Source organism: Urocampus carinirostris, chromosome 5, assembly GCF_059441175.1.
Source record: "Urocampus carinirostris isolate Australia breed hairy pipefish chromosome 5, RoL_Ucar_1.0, whole genome shotgun sequence".
NCBI lineage: Eukaryota > Metazoa > Chordata > Actinopteri > Syngnathiformes > Syngnathidae > Urocampus > Urocampus carinirostris.
In genome coordinates, this window is record NC_142353.1 from 5,677,769 (window position 1) to 5,683,678 (window position 5,910).

Consider the following 5,910-nt stretch of genomic DNA (forward strand, 5'->3'; position numbering starts at 1 on the left):
CCTTTTGACTTTTTCTTATCTTTTCTATTTTTCTAAATTTATTTTTTTCTTGCTTTCTTCTTTTTCTTCTCGTTGTACTTTTGTGTTTTTTTTGTTCACAAAAAGGAGACAAAAAATGAGAAGAAACATGGCCAATTTGAGTCCCGTAGTATGTGTTCTTCCTTTTTTATCCCTCGGTTCTCTGCTGTACTATACAATACAGTGACATTTAGTGGTCAAATATTAAACTTTGTCTCTTTAATATTGGGAGTTTTCATATCGATCCGATCCAAATAACTACAGGTCTATTGATACTGATACTTTTTGCTTGGAAAGGTCATGATCATTTTATTGTAGAACTTTTTCCCCTTGATTTTATAATTACAATAAACAGCACAAACATAGGTAGTTAAAATTATTAATTGCTATTCAATAACTATTGTATACAAATAAAAAATATTCATATTTTTACTACACCAGTTTCATGAAAAAAGCCAAGAGAGTAAAACAAAAAAAAAAAGAAAATCCAAAATTATGTATAACAATGTCAACAAGACAACTAAAATATCTTCGATTGTGCGATATTTTGAAAATAAAGTCGGTAAGAAGCCCTTTTGGTTCTGCTGCCACGGTGACGAATGATTTGAAGGGTTTTGCTCAAAAACAGTAATATGTTTACACTTTTATTGCACCTCGTTGCGCTCTACAGGGTAAGCTTTTTTTCATTGGTTTGTGTACATTTGTGGTGTTGCCACAGTAGCAGACAACTTTGCCACAGAGTTGACACCTGGCATAGTCATTTTCTGTAGTTTAAAAAAAGTCCACTCCGTGTTGCGATTTTTTTTTGCTTTTGACAGATAGTGGGGTAGGCGCATACATATGGCTGTATAAAAATTCCCTCGTTTTCTCTTTTGCCTGGCAGGTTGGATGCAGCAGGTCATGCAGTGGCCACATTAGGGAGAAGAACTAGTCAAGTAGTCATAAAAGTTGACTTGAGTGGGTAACATAGATCGCTGGGTGAGAAAAATTGATGGAAGAGTTCCAAGAACAATGGTATCGATAATGTTAGGTTTTGGATCGATCCGACCTAACCCCTACTCTTTAACCCTCTTATTATTATCGGGATGCAGCCGCCCCCGTTTAAAAGGCATTATTTAATGAACTTTTTTACTACTAGGAGGCACTAAATAATACACACTGTCCCTTCAACGTGACTTTAAACGTTCACAGTGGAGCATAGTTGGCAGGAAACAAGTATGCACATGCTCTTCACTGGGAATCTTTGCTGAAGAATGATCTGCAGTGACTCAATTCGATCTGTATGATGAAACAGAAAAAGAAATTTCATTCTGAGTCAAGCGTGAGAGAAGGATTGATATAAATGTGGAGGCAACCTTAACCAAGCCAATCCCTGCCCGAGGATGGATTTACAAAATATGAAAAAAAATATTGCGATTCCACTTTGAGTTCACATAAAGTCTCATCATGGTTCCTCCATACCATGGTGTCACGGCACTCTCACATATGATCGTTTTGCGCTTTTTTCATCTCTTCTTTCCTAAAGGGACAGTGTGTATCCTTTAGCTCCACCTAGCTCATGGGTCTCCAGCCTTTTTCAAGCCGAGAGCAACTTTTTGTGACTAATTAGCACAAAGGGCACCCGCTTTGATGTACATCTCTAAAATAACCTATTACTATGTTATTACCAGGGTAATTATTGGAATTATGGTTAGACTCTATCAACTACTACAAAAAACATTTCACGAGAAAATCACAATGACCCAGCACTCGTGAGCTATTTTCAGAACAGTTCCGCAGAGACCTCAGACGCCCTAAGAGCTCACCACGTTTTACACCCCTGACTTTGGATCCAAACTACATAGCAGTGGTGGGTTGTCAGGGCCTGCAAGGCCTTCTCTGCTGGCCTAAAAAATATCTGAATCATGTGATTTTGAGTATATTTTTTCCATTGATACTCATTAAATAATGTCAGAATGTCTTTTAGCTTACTTTTATTGCATTATGCCTGGTTCCACCGCTTTCAGATGTGTGCTTTTATACTAAAGCAATAAACCAATCACATGCAAGTCATTATTTGATGTCACTTGTCTGTAGCTTGCCCAGCTGCCTTCACAAATACTCCTGAAGGCCCTGAGACATTACATCAATGTTCGACAAAGCTGTTTGTATGCCCAATCAGATTCCAAAAGGGGAAAACAGAGCCTGCTAGTGGGCCTTGGGAAATGTGACCGGTTTCACAAACTATGGTTGGCTAGGGAGCAGTACCAAAAGTATCGCAATGAAAACGTGAAGAAAGAATCCCAGTGTTCACTGATTGTGTCAAATATTCTCAGCCCTAACTGGAATGAAAATATGCAAGAAATATAACAGGATAGGCTCAACTTTCAGCATTAGTTTCGATGGCCATAGAAAATACAATCTGTACGAGAGAGTAATCTTCAAGAGGAAAGAATGATGGGTGGTTATATTCCAAAATAATTCTGCTATTTTATGAGGTTATCATTGAGGGTTTTCCTACAGGCCACAGTTGTAGCAGCGTAAATGTTTCATAGCCGTAAAAAAGTTGAGGGTTGGATCGATTCAGCCTACTGAAGGCCTAGGTATGAAATGCATGGCCCACCACTGCAGTAAACAAGGTTCCCGAATCAATTGCAGTTTCTGATTTTGGTATTTTATTGAAATTGAGAGTTAAGGCAACATGGCAACAAATATTCTTTCAAGTCAAACACAATAAAAAGGGTGGATTACTATAAATACAATAAATACAAAACATAAAATAGCGAGCTAATGTGACAATTGGGGATCAATTGGTGTGCATTTAAAATGCTTTTGAGAATAGACAGAGCACAATTTAGTCTCAAAATGTTGTCCCTAGGTGTGAATGAGCGAGTGAGTTGTCTGTCCCCGTGTGCCCTGCGATTGGCTGGCAACCAGTTCAGGGTGTCCCCTGCCCACTGCCTGGAGATGGCTGGAATGGGCTCCAGTCCCCCGCGACCCTAATGAGGATAAGCGGTACGGCTAATGAGATGAGATGAGATGTTAAACATTTTTCATCAACCTAAAATTGGAAAATGACTATGGCAGCCACACAAAAGGATAAAACACAATCATCATTAAGGATACACCGACATCATATGGAGGATGCGTTTTTTTTGTTTTTTTTTTTGCTAATGGACACATTCAAATATTTATTATGAAAACAAAACTTCAGCACTGCGTTTCTGTTCCGAAAAACCTCCCACTCTGGTAATCAAGCAGTTCTTTTCTCTACAAATTGTAGATATATGATTCATGAAATAAACTAAATATCTAACACTTCTTTTAGGTCTGAAATTTTGAAGGCTTGGTTAAAGAATGCTTCAAAACATGAGAAAAAGCAATGACTGAAAAATTAAACTAATTTGCAATAAAAATGTGCTGAAAATGTAGAATGGATGTAAAAAGCAAGATTTTTAGATTATAAAAAATGAAATCAAGGATGTTTACACTTTTTTCCATCAGCAACTTGTTTAAAAGAGGTGAAGCAAATATCTGTTCTGTTAACACACCCAAAGATGGTGAAGTGGCCTTTGTTCACAACTAAACTGATTAAACCCAAGGCAGCACAGTTGCTGACTGGTTTGCACGTCTGCCTCAACGTTCAGAAGTCCTGGGTTCATTTCCAGCTAGCAGCTTCCCTGAGTGGAGTTTACATGTTCTCACTGTGCTTGAGTGGGTTTCCTCTAGAGGCAAGATCATAAGCCCGAGCCATAAAGCAATGGACAAGAACTTCTTGATGGAACTGAAACACATGGAATCTGTATGACAGAGTACCAGAAATTTGCACTATATGCCATGACTTTTTTCCTCAATCTTTTTTTCTTTGTGAATATCTCATTTTTAAATGTGGGCATATAAGGTTTATAATCAGGTAGGACTTATAGTCCAAAATTTACAGTAATCGAGATCTTCCTGAAGAAAAAAAAAAGGATCTATTTGTGCTGTGATTCTCTCTGGCAGACTTTTTCTATTTTAAATAATTCGCCTATCTTTGTGGCGCTGCGCGAGATGGGGACCTAAATCCAACACATGGATTACCCACTGCGCAACAAAGAAAAAACAAAAACAAAGAACAAGGACAGGTGGAAAAAAAGGAAGTGAAAGAAAAGCCCAGCAGTCACAAATAAGATAAGAAAATGTTGGTTTTCTTTGAGCTCAATCCCTGAAATGAAGGAAATCAGTCGAGCTTTAAAACCTGCGGGGCTAGTCTTTTTAGTTTCCTCCCATATCCCAAATATATGCATGACAGGTCGATCCGTGACTACAAATTGGAATGAGTGTATAAATGGATGGTTGTATACATCAGTTGTACTCCCTATCCCCATCATCGTACATGATCCAGAGGCATTTCCAGGCTAGCCTTGGGACGTAGACTTTCCAGTGTGTCATGGATTATTTCCAGGGTCTCCTGCTAGTGGGACATTCTCGAAAACACTCCCGAGGGAGTCGTCCTGGAGGCATCCTTATCAGATATCCGAGCATCTCAGTTGGCTCATCATAACGCGGAGGACAAGCAGCTCTAAACTGAGTCCTTCCTAGATGGCTGGGCTTCTCACCCAATCTCTGAGGGAGAGCCCAGCGGATGAAACTCATTTCAGCAAATTGTATTTGGGAACTCTTGTCATGACCCACATTTCGTGACCATAGGTGATGGCCGGAACATAGAGACCTTTTCCTTTCAGCTTGGCTCCTGTTTCACCACGACGGACCTGTAAGAGTCCTAATAATGGCATCCTTCCCTCACTCGGGAATAAGACCCTGAGATAACTCCTCCACTTGGGCCAGGATCTCAAGCCGGAAAGAGCCATCCTTTTCTAGCTGAAAATCATGGTCTCGGGCTTGAAGGTGCTGATCTCCAGCCTGGCCTCTTCACACTCAGCTGTAAACTGCTCCAATGAGAGCTGAAGATCACAGCTTGAGGAAGCCGGCAGCACATCATCTGCAAAAAGCAGAGATGCAATGCTGAGGACTCCAAACCAGAACCCGTCATGGCTGCGCCTAGCAATTCTGTCCATAAAAGTTTTGAACAGAATTGGGAAAAAAGGGCAGCGACTTACTGCGGAATAAACTCTGGAACTGGTCATACAGGGACCACACAGCCATAGCAACAAATATCCCACATAAAATGTGTCTGCATCCTGTGTTTTCTTATGATCATTGAAGTAAATTTTTCTTCTTGAATAATAGTTTCAAAACATTTTTGTAAAAATAATACAAAATACTGCAAAAATGATGCAAATGTATTTACCTTAAGCTATGTAACGTGATCACAATTCTAACTTTTGAAAATCGAGTGGTCATACTTCGTTTTCTATTCCAATTTATAGATGTGGATCTTTGAAAACTTTTAAATTTACAATCACTGGTCCTAAAAGTCCACCAAGTCATTGGTCATTCATCATGGTTTCATAACTGGCGTTAACTACATGTTCAAAAAAATCCAGGAAATGGTAAAAGATGGATGTCACACTTTCATGTGTGTTCTGACGCATCTCAATGGCTAAAAACAGCAAGTCCTAATGGCCTTCCCCCCCCCCCAACTTAGAAAATTAAAAAAAAAAATCTCCGAGCTAAGTGTACTCATGGAAAGCTCCACACCTGGCTCGTGAGCCAGTCATTGCGGATTCCAGGCCTACTAGAACATCTAAATTTTGTTTCACAAGTGTAACAGAAGGTAGCATAGATTATTTTTTTTTAGGTACATGATTAATTTAATACTAGATACATATTCAACTAAAATACTCTGGCACCATTGCAGGTCGTTATGAGTAGACAACACAACTCCTTCATTAGGCTCAACATTTGCATTGGAGCCTTTTCAGTTTTGCCACCTTAAAAAAAAAAAAAAAAAAAAAAAAAAAAAAAAAAAAA